The sequence below is a fragment of the Phyllobates terribilis genome, unplaced genomic scaffold, assembly GCF_046119375.1.
Source record: "Phyllobates terribilis strain yellow unplaced genomic scaffold, ASM4611937v1 Scaffold_12__6_contigs__length_324123572, whole genome shotgun sequence".
Taxonomy (NCBI): domain Eukaryota; kingdom Metazoa; phylum Chordata; class Amphibia; order Anura; family Dendrobatidae; genus Phyllobates; species Phyllobates terribilis.
Genome location: NW_027362772.1, coordinates 273595062 through 273616563, shown reverse-complemented (window position 1 = coordinate 273616563; position 21502 = coordinate 273595062). Strand labels below are relative to the sequence as shown.

General features: G+C 42.9%; 1 long non-coding RNA gene across 1 annotated transcript in view; it reads right to left on the bottom strand.

The window, feature by feature from the left end:
- Positions 1-4213: 4213 nt before the first annotated feature.
- Positions 4214-21502, bottom strand: part of LOC141171594 (uncharacterized) — a 160445-nt gene continuing 143156 nt past the window's right edge. The window contains exons 2-3 of the long non-coding RNA XR_012252356.1: positions 4913-4986; positions 4214-4558 (exon numbers count right to left, since the gene is read on the bottom strand). This is a non-coding gene — a long non-coding RNA (uncharacterized lncRNA). The remainder of the gene's footprint in view (positions 4559-4912; positions 4987-21502) is intronic.

The following is a 21502-nucleotide window of genomic DNA, read 5'->3' as shown; positions in this document are numbered from 1 at the left end:
AATTTAAATGGAGGCCAGAAATGGCAGAATTTTCAGTGCAATTATGTGTGATCCATGTGACGAACAAACCACAGTTTTAAATAGCTGAATTTTTAGCGCTGTAATATGGAAAGGACCTGGCTGTATTCTGCAGTGCCAACAAGCAAATGGGGCAGAAAAACGGTGTTCTTTGTATTGCTTTTTAAGCAAATAATCAGGATTAAGATAAAAAAAAAATTCCTGGCCCCTGATACCTGGGGCTATTTCTACAAATATCTGTAAAAGCACCAGCAGCAGACAGAACTGGAATGGACCCTCTTGCTATGTGCACTGCAGTCTGCTATATACCCTGCAAGCCTGCCTATCACTGATATCTCTGCAGCTGAATTAGTCCTCAGAAGGATTGTTAGTTGAGATGGATGTGTAGAGAATCTTGTAGAATAACTACATTAACTAATGAACAAGCAAATCTATCCCCAGCAGCACCTCTCCCTATACTGCCTGATTGCGGAGTAGAGTGTGACGAGCACAGCGGAGCCAGGTCTGATATAGACCTGATGACGCTGTGCGGCCAGCCAATCGCAGAAAAACTGTGTTCTCTGGATTGCTTTTTAAGCAAACAATGAAGATTAAGATCCAAAAAAAAATATCCCTGGCCCCTGATACCTGGGGCTATTTCTAGAAATATAACAGCAGCAGACAGAACTGGAATGGAGCCTCTTGTGCTATATGCACTGCAGTCTGCTATATACACTGCCTGCCTGATATCTCTGCAGAAGGATTAGTCCTCAGAAGGACTGTTTTTTGAAATGGATATGTGTCTCTAATATAGTTTGGTACACCTACACTAACTAGAAACAAGCAAATATCTCCCTAGCTCAGCAGCACCTCTCCCTACACTGTCTGATTCCGGAGTGACTGTGACGAGCATGGCGGCGCCAGGTTTGATATAGACCTGATAATGCTGTGCGGCCAGCCAATCACTGTAATGCCACAACCAACATGACTACAGCATTACAGTGCATGGCAGATAATCCCTGCATGTTGAATGGCGCTCTAAAGAGAACCAAACATGCAGGGAGGGGACCGAGCATCCGCACGAGCATTTCAGAAGTATTCGGCGAGCTCCGAGCATCTCAAGTATGCTCACTCATCACTAATGCCAAGGCAACCTCTGCAGTCTGATATATCATATACGTTAATCCAATTTATTTAAAATGATCAAACAAATATTTATATACAAAACAAATATGTTATTGAGATACACAACTACAAAATAGAAATAAAATGCAAAAGTTAATATTAAAAAACAAGGAACAATGAAAGCAAGGGGAGGCTGATGAGAGATATACCAAATTGTGAACACAGGATTACAAAACAAAGTGTAGCCACCAGATTGTAGAAAACTATGAGGAGTAATAATAACAGGTATATATAGGCACATATATACATCCACAAAGTTAATTACAATGCAATTTTGCAAGGTATATACATAGAGATTTGGTGCAATGTAATGCACAAAAGATAAAATCAGTAGTGAAGAAATAAAGATATATTATAATCGGACATACCCCAAAAATGATAATAATAGACTGTGTCACCACATCGACCTCCACCTAAGACGCCAACGTGCATTTTGACCCTACTTCATCTGGGGATACTTTACATACTGTACCTGTTAACATTACTCCTTGGTAATATTCTGCCATCTGATGGCTACACTTTGTTTTGCAATCTTATTTTCACTATTTTGTGTCTCCCCCAAGACTCGCCTTGCTTTCATTGATCCTTGTTTTACTATTAACTTATACATTTTACTTTTATTGTGTATCTCAATAAACTATTTATTGTGTGCATATATACATTTGTCAGATTTTTCTTTTTTTTAATTTTGAGTAACACTTATTTGATATATTTTGCATTTTCTTTGTGCTTTTATCTATATTGGAATCACTTTTTGAATCATAGGCTTCAACCATCTCTACAGCCTGATAGCTGTGGTCTGTCTCCTATGCAAGAAGCGCAGCACTAGTAAGTCTTTGCTATAGGTAATGTTGGAACTGGACTGCTTCAGTAGCACTGTGCTCCTCAGATGCGCAAGACGCAAAGCTGATTTAGCTAACAGCATGGGAAAGCCCACAGGCCAGGCCAGTGAAACAGCCATGCCGCTTGTCCAAATTGTCAATCATCAGATTCAAAAGCATAACTTAAAAGGGTTGTCTCTACACAGCTCTTCAGGAGCGCACTGCTCTCTTGCCTCTTAATTTACTGCTTACGGGGGGTTGGTGTACTCCCAAAGCACTGTATTAAGACAACCCCTTTATCTTTTGTTCGTACTCCCATTGCTCCATTCCATTTGGGGAGAGCAGTGTATTGTATGGTGTAGAACAGTTCACAGCACATTCATTATTCATTAAAAAGTTATATAGCTCATACATTTTTCATTTTCTAAACCCATGATTTGGAGTTGACACTTGTGGGTGACTCGTTGTGCTCAGCGTGGGCCATCAAGATGTTCCAAACACAAATATTTGTTTGCAGATAAGTTATTGGAGAACTGGAGGTATCCGCCTTTTCTCTGAGAACTATGAAATGTATTTCGTCTTGTCAAAGTTCTTTCCGATAAGTCCGTGTTACAGAGGAAGAGGTGGGAAATGTTACAGAGAATAAGACTTCTTAATATCCATTTTAACTACTTGCTTTCCCTGTCTTTATTCATGTGATTGGATTCTGTCAACTGTAAATAGGTATCTGTCATGCATTGTGATCTCCACTGTCAAGCAACTAATTAGGGTAATTCATTTCAGGGTCTAGATAGATTATATCTGCAGCTTGACAAGCAGAAAAGAGGATATTTTGCAATCTTGGGTTGTCATGTTGATAGCTGTTTCTTTACCAATAAGGGAGCTAAAACAGTATGTCCAAGTCAGTATTCATGATGATGAATGTAATACACCGAGTGTAAGCATGCATCACCATGAATAGATAAATAGCTTTGAAGTAATAAGGGATATTGCATATAAGTTCAACTTAATACAAAAAAACCTGACCTTTTGTGATCTAAAATGTATTTTCTCATTCATGTAATGCCAACTACCTCAAGGCGTACCTGTCCTTTTGCTCTTCTCATCTCGCACAAGTTAAAACTGCCAGTCTAATATGTCCTAGAACTATCCTGATTCATAAACTCTGTAGCTTGCCATCCAATCCTTTTTAATGGGTGGTTCCTCTTCGTTGGCTTTCTTCCAGCACTGTGGTTACTGGAATTTCCATTGCATCACTTTCCAGAATGCAAAGGACCTGTTGTTGTCCAATCGCTTTCCCACATCAACCTGGAAGACCAATTCTCTATTATGGCACACAGTTTGACAGATTTGACAATTTCCTGTAGAGAGACAAAGACTCACCCATTATTTCCTGTAAAGGATAAAAGGCCCACCCTCATTTCTTGTAAAGAGACAAATACTCATTGCCTCTTCCTGTTGTGAAGCAAAGTCCCGCCACAACCTCATGGAATCAGTTTTCGATTCTTTCTCTCTACAGGGAATGGTTTATGTCTTCCTAAGACTATGTTCCGATGATGAGATTTTGTTGAATTTTTGATGCTGCAAATTGTCATCACCATTCCAGCACCTATTAAGTAAAATAAGTTACTTAATTTTTTTTAAATACGTAGCATAAAAAACTCACCAAAAATTTATCCTAGAAGGGTAGCCCATCAGCAAAGACTCACCATTAAAGGGACACATGCATGGTCCAAAGTTCCTGTAGAGAGACAAAGTTCTATCCCCATTCCTGCAAACAGTCTTGGGATCTCTGCTGTCAGAGAAACAAAAACCAACCCCCCATTTTCTCTAGAAGGAGAAATACACCCCCCCACACACTTTAAGTAACGACAAAGCCACACCCCTATTTCCTGTAGAGAGATAAAGACCCTCCTCCACTTCCTGTACAGAAGTCCTACGCTCACTTCTTGGGGATTCTCTCCTGTTAAAGTTGAATTACACTTGACAACAGGCAGAGGATAGAAAATTACATAAAAAGTGGTAACCAAGTGGATGGCACTTTGGAGTATTACATTTGTGATTTAGACATGATTTATAAATAAAATGGTTTACAGATTATTTATTTATCACATTGTTTATCACATTACTTCACAACATCTGAAGGTACAGGGACCATTTTATAGAAAAACTGGAGTAAAACTGACACATTGTATAATTCCTTGTTCAGGTTCTGAGGGGATGGTGTATTCTGGTCTTCTGTGGTTCCCTGTGCTCATGCTCTGACCTGAAGGTCTTGCTATAGGAATAACACTGATTATCATTTTTACCAGGAGTGTTTCTGTAATTACATTATTTTAATATTACTTACAAGCTTTGAAAAGTTTGTCACTTTTGCTATATTTTTTTTTTGTAATTCCTTTTGACTCGGTTTTATGAAATTAATGTACTTTGATAGCAATTTGTTCCACCCTGTCTTAAAATTAGCTGCAGGAAATATGGAAATTCATACAGTCACTGGCTCATTTATAAAAAAAATGCATAACTGGTGTGCTGCTGGTCAACTTCCAAACCATCTGTGAAAGAAAAAAAAAAAAGAAAACAGTATAAATAGTTTGGCGTAATACAGAATCCCTGACTGATGCGAAAATAAAAACATGTTGCAGAAGTCCAGGAGAGGATTATGAGAAGTCCAAGCAAATTGTTACAATGATCCCAATAGGCGAATGTCAGCAAAACAATACGTTCCAAAGATATAGAGTGTCAACTGCAACCATTAATCGGACAGTGATGAATACAAATGGGTATTTTATTGCAATTGACTAATCCATTTGGACCAATTGCAGTAAATTTTCAGCAATTTGTTAATTTCACTTGTTTCATTATTTTGATTGCCATGTCTCTTCCCCTGTATGATGCTAGTCCCTTACCTTTTTTATATGAATGTTTTATAGTGCTTCTGTGTATTCACCTGACAAGACATCAGTCCGAAACGCGTTGTGCTCTGTAATATAACAAGGATGAAATGCTTTGATAATCTCTTACAATTGATTTTTGGGATCATTCACTATTAACCAGTGCCCAGTAACAACCTGTCTTTCTTTGCAACCTGTGATCTTTTACTAATGGTATGCAGTTGCATTTTACCTCCCAGATCAATAGTTATGGCATCATTAACATAGGCATATACCAGAATAGTGCATGGCGCTCACTCAGCACACTGCATATTTCACAAGATCAACCTTCATTATTGTCTCCATTTAGGAATGGAAGCATCTTTTATTGTTATAGCTAGAGCAAACGTTTTTTTTATTACTATGGTAGTGCTTCACCTGTAATCTAGCTATAAGAACAAAGGTTGTAACCTTAGGAAAAATTGAAGGTCCCAAAAGCACAGTCACCAATAAGACAGAAAAAGGGGCAAGGACAAGGGTATCTGCAAATTTTTTTTTTTTTAAAATCAACTTTTATTAAATAAAGTTAAAAAGCACACATAATTTGAAGTGGAGCCAAAAGTTAAACTCTTAGATGTAAGATGTATAGATATGTGTCACGGGTGTGTCAGATGTAACAGACAGTCGTTCTGCAGCTGGTTGCAGAAGGTCACTTTGTTTGGCATTACAGACGCCTTCTTAAATCTGTCTTACTTTAGGACCCAGTGGCTACCTCCCTCTTGCTCTGATTGACCTTGGCCTCAGTGTTTAAATTCTTTCAGTTTGCTGCCGGGAGGTGCCGGTGATATTCACATGTTCTGTTGTGAAGGCTTGGAGCTATTGCAGTCGGCTTACTTACTGTCTGGTGCTTTGGAGGACGTTTGATGTAATCTCTCTGAAGCCTGCTAAAGCTAAGTTTCTCCCCCTTGTGTTTGTCTCCCTTGTTGTCTTTAGCGTTTAGTGGGGACTGCACAGTGTTCACCCCCCTTCCCTATCAAGGGCCTGCCTAGCTCTATGGATGTACAGGGCTTAGGTTTCATGTTTGGCGATTAATGAGGAACCAATATAGGGACGGTAGGGGAGACAGGGTGATATTAGATCAGCAAGTGGTCTCCACTCCCCCTTTCCCTAGTGTCTGGGCTCCCTTCCCCTCATCCCTTCGTGTTGCACTTTGTCTTACCTACACTGTGGTTGACAATATGCTCATAAACAGGATAAGTATAATAAATATACAGTGATTCACACACACCATTTGCACAACTTCTATTACTTTCTACAAATTACAGCAAGAGCATCTTTTATATCTTCTACTTCTACTCTACAAACAGAAAAGAGTAAAACATTTGAAAAATACTGAAAAATTTCCACCACCATTTTCCCAGAAATAAGTGTTTTAAAGGGGTTGTACACTACTATTTAAAATATGCCAAAGAGTTTTTTTTTATGATAAGCAACTTCTTTATAATTACCTCCCTCTGCCTTTTCTGCCTGTGAGTGGCGCTATCATTGGCCACTCACAGGCAGCACGTGACCCCCCCGCTGACGTCCTGTCTATAGGGGCGTGACTCAGCGCTGGGGTCCCCGCGGTGGCTCCAGGGTTGTGGGCGGGGTTACCCCGCCGCTTCACACCCAGCAACCACTGCGCGCTTTCCCAATGAATTGGGAGAGGGAGAGCGCGTGGTCGATGCTGGCTATGACGCGCGGGGATAACCCCGCCCAAATCCCAGCAGCGATCAGTGTAACGCGGAAGAGAGAGACCCCCGGCTGCAGCCTGGACTTGTTGTGACTTCAGCGGATGTCAGAGCTGGCTGCAGCCTGGGGTCACTTGATGCCTGTGAGTGGCCAGTGATAGCGCCACTCGCAGGCAGAAAAGGCAGTGAGAGGTAATTACAAAGAAGCTGCTTTTCATCATAAAAACACTTTGGCATATTTTAAATAGTAGTGGACAACCCCTTTAACTCCTTGAGGATGCATTCATTTTCATTTTTCTTTTTTTCTCTTACTTTTTCCTCCTTGCCTTCCAGAAGACATATTTTAGTGTTAGGGCTGGTTATATTGTAGGATGATTTGAAATTTTAAATGAGTCCATTGATTTTGCCATGTACTAAAAAAGCGGAAATAAAATGGGGTAGGACTGAAGAAAGAAACAGCAATTCTGCCATTGCTTTTTGTTTGTTTTCTACTTTCACTTTATGGTAAAATGGACATCTTACCTTTGTTTAACAGGACAGTACAATTATGCTGATATCAAATTTATATAGTGGGGAAGAAGAACGGCACTCTAGTAAAGTTTCTAGGTGCACGGATAGGGTCTCAACCCTTTACGTATAAAAAGTCCAAGAATCCGGCACTCAATCTCGTTAATTTTACCGGATACACATATGCTTTATGTTTGAATGTCTCTGAATCTATTTTAACCATTTGTTGTAGACCTGAAGAATGTCTAACGATCGAAACATTTTGTATACTTTCTTTACGCCGTAAATAAATTCATCAGATTGATTGCTGCATTCTCTGACTTTTTACCCAATTTATATAGTTTATTGTGTTTTTACTATTGTGGAATTTATATATATTTGTGTCACCTTATTCCGAGAGTCATAACTTTTTTTTCTGTCGGTGGATTGAGTTGTATCAAAGCTTGATTTTTGCGGTACAATCTATACCCTTTTATTGCAGTACAATCTATACCCTTTCATTCATATCATTTTGGATTTCATACAAATTTCTGAACTCATTTTTATTTAATTTTTTTGTGAGAAGTGACCAAAAACAGTCAGTTTGTTTTGGTTTTTTTGTTTTTTTTGCATTTCATCTGTCTAAATTAATAAATATTCTGGTATGTTGTATTTTGGTATATGTAACTGTCCAAAATAATGTCTTGTTTTTATTATTATTTTGTTACATGGGTCCAGGAAAAAAAAGTAAACTTTTACATATTTTTCTACAGTAATAAAAAGTATATTGTTTTATATTTATTTACAAGTCTCCTTAAAAGACTTGAGCCTGGAATCACTTGAATTCTTGTCCGATACACTGAATACTGTAGAATTGCCATATATTGTAAAATTAGTGTTCTAGTATAAAGTCACAGCCTGGTTTTCCAAGGTGTACAAACATTACAGACACAGGGACCTTTATTAGGCCTCCGACTGATATAACAGTTCCATTGGCTCTAAGAAATCGCCTCAACAGGAAATGGAAAGCCACGGACATCAGAAAGGACAAGGGGAAAAAAAGAACAAAATGTCTTGACTCTAATTTATTTCTAGGATACTACATATGCTTATGCAATTTTCCTCTTCAGAGAGGTAGAGGACTTGAACTGTACTGCCACCTATTGGAAGTAGTAATGCTAAAAGTCAATATCGACCCTTTAACGAGCCTTCACTCATGGCTTAGACTAAAAGCCAAACCAGAATCTCAATTTGCTGACAGAGTATTTTGCGGTGTTGCCCCCTCGACAGTGCACGGCATGAGATCTGATTTGGCTGTATGAGAGACCTCTGACTGGGATCTAAGGGACAACTTTTCTCCTTGTGGAGAGGTATGTGATGTGCCTGGCATGCCAATGTAAGGAGGCTTATAAGCCATGCAATGCTCTTCTGGGAAATTAAATATGCAATTTGCCTATTCAGAAAGGAGGAGGACTTGAACTCTAGTGCCAGAGGAGCTTTGTATGGCTTATAGGCCTCCTCACACTGGCATGCCAGGCATGACACACTCCACAAGAAGAAACATTATCCCTTAGATCCCAGATCAGATACTACATATTTTGCTAATTTAGCAGCAAAAAGTTAGGAACGTTCTTAGCCTTCCAGTCTAATTTAGGTTCTGCTAAAAAGAAATTAGGACTTTCTTTCTATGTTCATTCAATATTTTATAATGCAATTTCTAAAAAATGAGTTGTACATAGTACAAATATGTTTAGCTCCCACCATCCATGTTCTGATGTCCACAGCATCGATTTAAGGTTCTTATTTTACAGTCAAATCTTCTCTTAAGTTACAAAGTTTAGTTTAACATCTTGATATTCCTTAGGTGCACTAACGCTTTACGTACTGGAAGATCATTGGAAGATAACTGCCTGTAGCTTTAAAAAGCGTGTAAAAATTCAATCTTTGATCTCTTTAGAAGACAGTAGGCTTTGATGGGTTGGAAATTTTAAAAAGCTGAAAATTTTAATAAATAAAATTGTCTTCCAGGAATTTTCTGGATGGTAATTATGCTGAATGTCTTTTATCTTCTTCTCTTTCTTTTTTGTAAATTTGGGGCAGCTTTAATGAAGGCAATGTGTGTGTATAGACTCCCATTTAGTTTAGTAACCCTACCCGCAAAGTAGAGAAACCATAGGAATAATTGTGTTAATAATGTACTTAGTACGCACAATTTCCTGACCATTTCCAAATATAAGTTACAATTCAAGAAGTATTTGCAATAAGTTGTAAATGTTTGAGATGGGGGGGTTGTTAAATATTTTGTTTAAAAATTGTAAATTTTACTTATTTCACTGTAGAGCCAGTGTCCAAAACCTCTGGTAAAAAAGCAGAGTTGAGCAACCCTGGTTCAGCTAAATTCATGGCCACAGAACCAAAGCACTGCAAACCTTCTCCTTAATTCTGGTATACACCGCACCAATTCTGACTATAAACCTGTTATAATGTTATCATTGCAGCATGTTGCGCACACACAACATGGCGCTAAGCCTACAAAACAGAAGTGGTGCTAGGGATGCCGGCAGGTAGGAGGAGGTTCACAGAGCCTTAGTCCAGTGATCACAGATTACTAACATAACCATTAGACCTTGGTGCTGTAAATTTTTTTGCACAACTCTAGCAGAAGGCAGTATTTTGAAGGACACAAGTTAATTATGACTATTTTCAAAATTTAAAAAGGTATTCTCAAATTATCTCATGAGCAGCTCAAAGCTATGCAGTCTCTCTTTACTTCCTGGTTGTTTGGGTGAGAGATGCTCCTCTTTGAATTTCAGTTCTACTGAGTAGCTTCATTTTAATACTACATATTAATAGTCTGTCAGTGTTTGTTCTTAGGCTACATTGTTATCACTATATTTGCATAAAGAGATAACAGGGATTTTGAATAAGCACACAGCTCAGGAGAGTGAGAGCCATGATTAAGAGAACTGCTCTGGAAACTTCCAAAACTGGAGGCCAGAAGGGAGGGGGTTTGTGATTCTCAAGGGCTGTTGAGAGTTTTGTCAGGAACTGATAGGGGGAGGTAAGTGAGCATCTAACCGCTACATATATATCAATGGTCTGGAAAGAGCAGACTGATATGAAAGGAGTAAACTCCTCTCCTGGATTGTAACTACTTTGCACACTTGGCCAGTCTCTGGTGGTCAAGCTCCATGTAAACAAGCTGTGCACTATGTAAAATAAAAGCTCTCATTGTAGGAGATTGAAAGTAGGTAGAAAAAGCAAGTCAATTGCAAACTAACTAAAGCAATTTAATAACACGAGAATACATCTTCAAGACAAGTTAGTTAATTGGACAGGAAATTATAATATAACTATATCTGTTTTTATTAATTTGTGAGTGTTTTTAAGTTTCTCAACAGGAATGAAATCAGTGAGAGTGACTTTTGAGATATTCCTTGCACTTACACACCGTCACACTACATAAGATTAGTGCAATCATAAAGGGATGGTCTATTTTCACTCACTCAATTTTGTACTTGCTGTATGTTACTATATACCTAGTTGGTATCTTAGAAAGTACATATAAACAAGAGATAAAAGAAGTGGGTACATGGAAATAATATTAAAAGGTACCTATGTGTGTACTGATTGCCAATATTGACCCAATTGTGGACATGTATGGAAGTGGACCATCGAATGCAATAGGAAAACCCAAAAGAAAAAACTTTGAAAAACGGTCCAATGTGAATAAGGCAAATCTTATTTGTTTAAGACAATAATTGTGAATGACAATACAGTGGGTAAGCAGGGGAATAAAAGCAGACACAAAAAGGGGCGCCACAGCAGAAATGTAGGATGATGATAGTCAAGTGTGTGAAATAACACTTGCCTGGCGTGCCTACGTAAATAGGATACAAAAATATATAAATATATATATATATATATATACACATCAATATACGGTAGATGGCATGGTGCTGGTGTTCAGAGGTGTACTCACACCATTTTCCTGCTGTAAAAATGTAAGCAGGTGAAATGCAAAAAGAATCCTAGGCACTTCAATTGACTGACATCAAGCTGTGAGTGGAGCACAAATTGCTTGGTGGAGTGTGTGTCCATATATTATGACGTGCTGTCAAGGGTCTATATGTGATGTATGGTACAGTCTGGAGATGGATCTGCTGCTCTGCAATGGCGTCCACCCCGACGCGCGTTTCGGCGTCCAGCCTTCGTCTGGGGGTGGCGTCATTGTATTGCGTCCAAGTTTAAAAGTGAGCGGCGCCCAATAGGAAAATGATTGTATATCCCACAACAGCCAATTGGTTTTGAGGGGCGTGACATGGCGCATGACGTGCCTTGGCATCCCCAAGTTGCCACAGTGACCGCGTCACGTGGCAGGCAGCGTCGCGAGCACGTGACCCGTCACATGACTGGTTATGTAGTCTGACACGGCAGACCACTCTTAGACGCGGCCGAAGAGACACGCCCAGGGGACGCGGCCATCATGCACACTCCCCATCAAATGGACATATACATTGCTAGCCCAGACTGTGGGAAGCAATGTAACGGTCACAGGTATTTAACTCATGGTTAAAAAAGAAATAAACCAACCTGTACCTCAAGCGTATACTTTTTTGCAAAATCTTATCCCACATAGTTATATATAGTATATAAGTTAATATAGGCTGCAAATTCAATCTTCACATTACTCATTATTATAAATTATGCAGTCTACTAACTTATAGATATGTGGGATATGTTACTTGGGGAATAAGCATGATAAATTGGAAAAGGGGGGAGGGGGGAAGAAAGAAAGGTGGAGAAGAGGGGGAAAGTGAAAAAGGGAAGTGTGAGAAAGAAGGGGGAAGGACAAGGTGAGAAAAGTGGGGAAAGAAGAGGAAGGGAAAAAGGGGGGAAAAGATGGGGAAGTTGAAGAGGGGAAGAAAGCAGGAAAGAGGTAAGTCATGTATATATTACTGCAATGATCTTGTCAGTGTCCTTTCATTGACAAAAAATAAAAAGTGTATACAAAAAAGTTAGTTATTAGATGCTTCATAGTCGTCATGATCTTTAAGCAAGTAGGGAAGATAAAATGAATGAGGAAAAGGGGGGGGAGGGGGGAGGAAAGTCGGAAAGGAAGAAAGAAACTGGAACAAGGTAAGTGCTTCATCATACATGTATTACCGCAATGATATTATCAGTGTCCTTTCAATCACAAAAATCCAAAAATTTGATTATTAGAAGTTTCACAATCATCATAATCTTCACGCCGTGTATCCGGAGGGGACTCGCTGTCTAATATGGAGCTGATTGTGGGAGTTGTCTAGATGGAAGAATAGAAAAAATAAAAAGAAATTAGACACAACAAACATGAAACATGATTAAAAACGATGGGACCCAGCTGAAACATAAAACCAATGAATTAAAATTATGGGGACACAATGGCGATGAGAGAAAAGGGGTTTAGCTGATATTTTTATGTAGACCAAGGGGCTGGACAGTTTTTAATGTCCATATCCAACGGGTTTCGCGTTGTGCTAGTAATTCATTAATCATACCTCCCCTTATATTTGTTGTAATTTTGTCAATGCCTCGTACCAAAAATCCAAATGTATCACAATTGTGGTACATTTTGAAATGTTTGGGGATAGTTTTAAGGATAGTAATATCCGATTCTTAGCGTGCTGACTCGATTCCCAGAACGTGTTCACATACTCGTACCTTAAGCTGTCTTGAGTAGTGTTGAGCCACCCCCGTAGTGTTCGAGTTCGGTTCGGTTCGTCGAACACCCGTATGTTCGCCTAACTGTTCGTCGTACTGTTCGTCGAACACCTTCGAACACCGTTAAAACTAATGGCATGCAAACAAAAACACATAGAAACACAAAGAAAACACCTTCAAAGGTGTCCAAAAGCTGACAAACTGCTCAGAAGACACAACTAACACATGGAAAAGTGACAAGTACATATAGTCATGCGAAAAGAAAAGAGGTGGAGTAGTAAAATGAGGGGGAGACACAGATATAGGCATGTCATGCCCTTCTAAAACCGAAAAAGTGCGAAGCCGACATGGCCTGTCCGTTCCTGCCCGTGCGACCTCCGTGTCGCCGGCTTTGTGCCAGAGCTGCGGTGGACCCTGACGGCCAGCCCCCCTCTCCCAATACTGGTGCCTGTCCGCTGGTGGGTCGAGCGAGCCCCCCTGTGGTGGAGGCAGGTCTAAGCTTTTTAATTTAAATTGTCTCTCTAATTTGAATGAATACACTTTAAATCCTTTTACAAGGATCTATTGGAGGGCAAGTCTCATGCCAGCAGCCACGTAATTCCAGCTCCAGTAGCGTCCACTAAAGCTGCTGCAGTTAAAAAGCTTTTATAATGATCGAGCTCGGCGGTCCACCGCAAGGCGTCCTACCGCCAGTCCCAGCCCCTATGCCTTGGGGTGCCTCCTGATGCTCTTCACTGAGTATCCCGGGGTCTCGAAGCATTTCCTTTGATAAAATTAAGTGTCCAAACTACAGGTGGTGTAGCTTGCTTAACAGCTGGGTTAATCCGCTGACTAGCAGACACTGCTACTAGGCACAAAGTATTTCCTGGGCTAGATGCAGTTAAAAATTTGTAATTAGATACTCTCGTTGGATGCTGAGAAAGCATTCCATAGAGTCTCCTGGCACGCCATATATTATTTTCTTAAAAAGCTTGGGGTAGGGGTCTAGGGGACCCTTTTATAGCCAAAATCACGGCCCTGTATCGCAATACGTCACCTAGGCTGAAGATAAATGGAACTGTAGCACCCCGAGGGCTCGGTTGCTACAGAGGTATTGCACCTCACCTAGAGGTGTGATATCTCACTCTCAGGTAAGGATGGAGTGTGGATCAGGACCCCGACACCTGCATGCATTACACCACATTGCCGTGGGGCAGGGCGACCAATATGCCCCTGAGATGGGCACGACAGTCCCTGTCCCTGGCTGGAGTAGGGGGAGGGAACACCGAGGAAGGGGAACCCTGTAGTGCAGGAGCAGGGAGGAAGCAGTTCCTGGGTGCATTGAGAAGGGAGTATAAAAGGTGGGCACCATCTTAGTTCAGTGCAGAGAAGTCTGAGCAGAAGTGACAGGGAGCAGGGGCTCTGCATGAGCTCTGCTCCGGATGCGGGCCTAGTAACAGAGGCCCAGGCCTGGAAGAGGGAGAAGGAAGGAAGAGGAGCGGAGAAGGCTCCAGGAACGAGGAATGAAGGGATCCCATGGGTGCGGACGGGCGAGTCGCCAACGCACGCCCGAATCCACCTGCGTGGAGGGGTCAGGCCAAAGGGGGAGACCGGTCCCCGAAACTAGTGGAGGCGGGAAACGACCCTCAGCTAGAAACCGGAGGCTGTGACATTTTATGTGGCGCAGCCCCTCGCTACACCCGCTAGGAAGGCACCACATAGGGTCAGGGAAACTGGCGCCAAGTTTACCAAGAGGAGGCCCGAGGCAGCCGGACAGAAGTGTTGGTAAGAAAGGCCAGACAAAAGACACACAAAGGGGGTCCTGTGAAGCGCTCCAAAGTTATCTGGGAGTTGTCTGAGCCCCTCACCTGGTGAGCACAGTACGACGTGGGCAGCCGTTACCTGCAGAAGTGGTCTGGATAATAAGAACTCTGAGTAAAGGCCCTGGACTGCATCACTGACTCCGTGTCGTTACTGCTGCTGCCCTGCACCATCACCCCCATCCTCCGCATACACTGTCCTGAGGCTATTCTCCTCCCGTGGGGAGTTATGCTACGCTCTGCTGCACCCACAACACCAGCCTCAGCGGTCTGCCCTGCAGCGGCGGTTCAGTCTGACCGCAATCCACGGGTGGCGTAGTTGGACATTTAAACATCAAAACCACATAAATAGTTCCGCCACTGGTTTGACCGCCCTGAGCCACGGAACCGGGTTGCCGCCACGGAGACTACAACCACCAGCATCCACCAAAAACGGTCCGGCTCCGGGTGTCCCAAGGCCCAGGGGGTGCGTCAGAACATTTTCATCACCTTTCGTAATCACCAATGAGACAAGGCACGGATGTCCTCTGTCCCCTCTCTTATACATCCTAGTGACGGAGCACCGGCTCTCATCAATTCGCCATAATCCCAATATTAGGTGGATTGAGGTGGGAGGCACCAAGTACAAGTGCTCTGCATTTGCTGATGATGTCCTAGTATATATCACTCAATCACATATATCCATCCCTGCTGTTATGGCTGAAATAGATCACTTTGTTACATGGTCAAATTTTAAAATCAATGCAGCGATGTCTGAGACCCTCGATGTCTTCCTCCCCAAATCCATACAGGATTCCATCCAGTCCAACTTTCCCTTTGCCTGGCTCTCACAGGGTATCAAATACTTAGGAATTCCTATTCATAGAGACCTCTCCCGTCTATGTTATCTTAATTTTGGGCCCTTTATTGAACAACTCCATACAGACCACAGTTGGCAAGTTAGAACTGTAAGATTCACTACGTGAACCACTGGTGTTTTGTGGAAAAGCACATGTACACTGTGTTCCAAATTATTATGCAAAAAGTGTTTAGGAGTGATAAGGGAAGAATTTGTTTGTTTGTCAGTTAAACTCATTGATGGTGATGTGTGTCAGGGCTCTTTATATCACTGTAAGCAATTGCAGACACCTGTGCTAATTAGTTTGGCAGGTGTGTCCAATGAAAGACAAGACTACTTAAGAAGGCTGTCCCACATTATTAGGCAGCCTACATTTTCTGCCAAAATGGGAAAGAAAAAGGATGTGTCGGCTGCTGAGAAGCAACAAATTGTGGAGTGTTTAGGTCAAGGCATGACTACAATCAACATTGCCAAGATACTTCATCCTGATCATCGCACAATCAAGAAGTATGTAGCTGATTCACAGTACACACGTGTGTGTGCTGATAAGGGAAAATTGAGGACTCTTTCCTCCAGGCAGTTACGTCAGTTTAAAAGAGCAGCGGCAAAAAAGCCTTGTCATAGCAGAAGACAAGTTTTTGAAGCAGCTGGTGCCTCCAACGTCCCCCGAACAACAAGATGCAGAGTCCTTCAGAGGTTTGCAGCTGTGCGTAAGCCATCCTGTCGACCTCCTCTATCCACTTCACACAAGCAGAAACGGCTCCAGTGGGCCAAACAATACATGAAGACTGACTTCAAAATTGTTTTGTTCACCAATGAGTGCCGTGCAATGCTCGATGGTCCAGATGGATGGAGTGGAGGATGGCTGGTTGATGGACACCCCACGCAAACATGGCTACAGCGCCAACAAGGAGGAGGTGAAGTGATGTTTTGGGCTGGAATCATGGGGAGAGAGATTGTCGGCCCCTTTAGTATCCCTGAAGGGGTAAAGATGAACTCCATAATGTATGTGGAGTTTCTCAAACAGCACTTCCTACCATGGTTCAAGAAGAAGAACCGTATATTTCACAGCAAGATCATTTTCATGCATGATAATGCACCGTCTCATGCTGCACATAACACATCTGCATCTCTGGCTGATATGGGCATAAAAGGGGACAAACTTATGGTGTGACCCCATGCTCTCCTGACCTCAACCCCTTTCAGTTCCTCTGGAGCATCATCAAAAGGAGTGTCTATGATGGCGGGAGGCAGTTCACATCTAAGCAACAGCTCTGGGAGGGTATTCTGTCCTCATGCAAAACAATTGAAGCAGAAACCATCCAAAACCTGACAAATTCAATGGACGAGAGAGTTCAGAATCTCCTTTCGAACAAGGGGTCCTATGTGCAAATGTAACATCACCTAGAATAAAGTTTAGAGTTGAAAACTGTTTGATTTCAATTTCTACTAACCTGCTAATGCTTATAATTTCAATAAAGACCAGTTTTTTGTTCTTTATTAAAATGAAAAGGTTGATCGAAGAGTGTGGGGGATCTAAGAGTGTGGCAACCCAGTAGTCAGGATTACTTCGAATTCTGACAATCTGAGGGTCATGTTGCAGGTAGTGCAGCAAGAAGGTACTCATGTGTCTTGCGCGTCTAGGAGCCCCAAAATTATTTTCCGGGCTAGATGCAGCTAATAATTATTATTAATTTGAAAGCTGGTGGAGCTTAGTATAGATGGCCTAATAGAATCAGTACTGCACACTGCTACAAAGCCCAAATTATTTTCCAGCCAAGATACAGATAAACATGATTAGTAATTTTAAATCTGGTGGAGCTTAGTATGGATGGCCTAATAGAATCAGTACTGCACACTGCTACAAAGCCCAAATTATTTTCCAGCCAAGATACAGATAAACATGATTAGTAATTTTAAATCTGGTGGAGCTTAGTATAGATGGCCTAATAGAATCAGTACTGCACACTGCTACAAAGCCCAAATTATTTTCCAGCCAAGATACAGATAAACATGATTAGTAATTTTAAATCTGGTGGAGCTTAGTATAGATGGCCTAACAGAATCAGTACTGCACACTGCTACAAATCCCAAATTATTTTCCAGCCAAGATACAGATAAACATGATTAGTAATTTTATATCTGGTGGAGCTTAGTATAGATGGCCTAATAGAATCAAAACTGCACACTGCTACAAAGCCCAAATTATTTTCCAGCCAAGATACAGATAAACATGATTAGTAATTTTAAAGCTTAAAATGGTAGGTGAGGTGATTTTAACAAATCATCAAGCTTTTACTCTCCCCAGGATGACACAGGGGTAGAAAAGTCGTTTCGGATCCATGATTTCTTCATCTTTATGAACGTGAGTCTGTCTACATTATCAGTGCGCTTATCTGTCAGCACACCACCAGCAGCGCTGAACACACGTTCAGACAGAACGCTGGCTGCGGGGCATGACAAGATCTCCAAGGCGCAAGTGGCGAGCTCCGGCCATTTATCCTGATTGGAAGCCCAAAAAGAGCAAGGGTCTAGTGACACAGTCATGGCTTCAATGTTTACTTGGAGATACTCCTGTACCATCGTCTCTAGGCGTTGACTATGTGTGAGACTTCTTGTCTCATGTGGCCTTGCAAAGGATAGGCTAAAAAAGTGGTGAAATGATTCCGCAAAATTGATGTTACCAGCAGATACTGTGTTTCTGTTACGGTTTGAGTGCTGAACACTCGACGGTCCCACAGTTGGCAAGTTGGAACTGTGAGATTCACTACGTGCACCGCTGGTGTTTTGTGGAAAAGCACATGTAAGATTCTGCAACAGTCTCTGCTGATACTCCTGCATGCTTGCATCCCTTTCTATGGCAGGAATAATTTCTGCAAATTTACTTTTGTACCGGGGATCTAACAGTGTGGCAACCCAGTAGTCAGGATTATTTCTAATTCTCACAATTCGAGGGTCATGTTGCAGGTTGTGCAGCAAGAAGGCACTCATGTGTCTTGCGCATCCAGGAGCACCAAGTCCCTGTTGTGTTGGCGGCGAGGTAACAATCATGCTTCCTTCCTCTGTCCTCTCCCCGCAACCTCGCACAACAGAAATGTGATCAAGGTCTCCCTCTTCTGATGAGTCTTCCATCAGTTCATCCTCCACTTCTTCCTGGGCTTCTGCACCTTCCTCACTAGTTTGGCTGCTACCATGCGCCCTGGTAAAACCATCTCCCCCACCCTCACATGCCTGCCGCCTTGGTGCTACCGACCGTCTGGACCTTGCAGATGTTAGCCCTTCCGCATACAACTCCTCCTCCTCTATTTCCTCCACCTTCTCTTGTGCCACCACCTGACTCCGAATTCTGTTTAACATGTGCTCCAGCATGTAAATCTCCGGAATAGTCATGCTGATAATGGCATCGTCAGCACTAAACATCTTCGTCGCCATTTCAAAACTGTGCAGAAGGGTGCATAGGTCCCTGATCTGAGACCACTCCTCCAGCGTGATTTGCCCCACCTCTGGATCTCGTTGGCCCAGGCTATACGTCAGAACGTATTGCACCAGGGCTTGTCGGTGCTGCTACAGTCGCTGCAACATGTGCAGAGTTGAATTCCACCGGGTAGGCACATCGCATTTTAGCCGGTGAAGTGGCAGGCCCAACGACTTCTGTAGAGATGTAAGTCGCTGAGCTGCGGGATGCGAACGGCAGAAGTGAGCACACAGCGACCGTGCCCTTTGCAGAAGGCCATCTAGTCCGGGATAGTGGGTTAAAAATTGCTGGACAACCAGGTTCAACACGTGAGCCATACAAGGCACGTGTGTGACATTGCCCCGGCGAAGGGCCGCACCCAGGTTTGCAGCATTGTCGCACATGGCCTTCCCTGGTTTCAGGTCCAGTGGAGACAACCATTCATGAAACTGGTTCTCCAGAGCTGACCACAACTCCTCAGCTGTGTGACTCACATTTCCCAGACATTTCAAAGTAAAAACCGCCTGATGACGTTGAGCCCTACTGCCAGCATAGTAAGGAGGTGTGCAGGATCCCTTCTGCGCAGTTAGAAAGCTTGTGGCATGACCAGACAGGCTTTGGGTGCAGGTGGAGGACCGAGAGGAGGTTGAGGAGGCAGAAGCAGTGGAGGAACTTCGAGATAAAGAGGATTGACGCACAACTCGTGGGGACGGCAAGACTTGGACAGCAGCCCCTTGACCTGCTGTCACCATAGTTACCCAGTGCCCAGTCAGCGACATGTAACGCCCCTGTCCATGCCTACTCGTCCAAGTGTCTGTGGTGAAATGCACCCTGTCACACACAGAGTTTCTCAAAGAAGCGGCGATGTTGTGTGCGACATGCTGGTGGAGTGCAGGCACACCTTTCTTTGAGAAGTAGTGCCGACTGGGCATCTGGTACTGGGGCACTGCGATGGACATAAGGTCTCGAAAATCCTCTGTGTCCACCAGGCGGAAAGGAAGCATTTCTGTAGCCAAGAGCTTGCAGATGGTGAAATTCAACCTCTTAGCTTTCTCATGGCTAGGAGGAAATGGTCTTTTACTTGTCCACATCTGAGGGACCGAGGGCTGGCTCTTGTGCTTAGACGGGGTTGAGAAGGGTGTCCCCGGCAAACTGCTGGTCTGTGAGGAAGATGCAGGCGGACATGTTAGGTTGCCTTGATCCAAAGGTGGTGCTATCGATGTCGGACAGCGCTCAACACCAGCTGGTGTTACCACCTCCAAAGAAAATGATGACCTGCCAATCACGCTGGCTGTTGCGGGTAAAGAGGTGACAGGTCTGCGTCCCAAAACAGGTGTGACTGCTGTTCCCCCAGTCACAGAGGATTAAGAGGCCGTGGATGCACAAGATGGGGCAGACGGTGGTTGGCCCAGCCGGCTAGGCCGCATTGTAGCACAGTGAGCTTCCCACTGCAACTTATGCTTCATGTCCATGTGCCGGTTCATGCATGAAGTACTCAAACTATGTATTTTTTGGCCTCTACTTAGCTTTTGCTGACAAATGTTACAGATAACACAAGTTGGGTCATCTTTATCGATCTGAAAAAATGGAAAGGCTATGCTAGGCTTAGCACCCATGCGACCTGAAGAGCCACCACGACTTGTGGTCAGAGGCAGAGTTGTGTTTGAGGATGCAGTTGTTGACGTGCTTCCAGTACTACGTCTCTGTCCAGGAAGGCGCAACCTGACCTCGTCGTCACTAGCATCCTCCTCCACCTCCTCTGCTGACCTCATCTCTTGGCTGACTGTGGGTTGACAGTAAGTGGGATCTCCAACCTCATCATCATCACCCTGTGTGTTATCACACCCGTCGTCCTCAGAGCCAACCTGTTCCTGCCATGACAAAAGACTAAAGTTGTCGCTCCAATCAGGTATTTGAGTCTCATCATCGTCTTTCTCATTGTCTCCACCAACAGGTGTTTCAGTTTGGGAACGCAGGTCTACATTATGGTCAGAACCTTCTGCGTCTGGTCCTGGATCCGACTCATAAAGATTCGGGGCATCAGTGCAGATCATTTCCTCGTCTGGATTCACAGAAGCTCTGGAGCCGACCTCTGATTCACAGGCTATAGTATGAGTAAACAGCTCTGCAGACTCAACCATCTGTTCTACCCCATACTCAGACGGGCAGCTGGAGACTTGGGAGCTGTGAGGAAGCAAGTGCGTTTGGGGTGACACCTCTGAGGACTGGAGTATTTGTGATGTTGAAGTTGAGGTGGAGGAGAGCCCACTTAAAGGAGCACTTGATATCCGTTGAAGCACCTGCTGTTTTTGTGCCTCATCTGGAATTTGTAGCGATTGGCGTGGCCGTAAGAAAGTGATCTTATCACATTGTCCGCTAAAAGAAGTAGACATTATAGTTTGGCTGGAAGATGGTCATTCTTCTGCAGATGTTACTGTTGCTTTGACACCTACCCCACGGACACAACCTTTTTTCCCCTTCCCAACACGCCTATTCCCCTTTTCACCGGCAGCAGGCCTTTTTCCACGCATTTTGGTGGTAAACTAATTCACATTTCTGGAGTTGTTTGCACAAAAAAACAATGGATGGGAACCGAGCAGAACAGAGTGGCCAAAC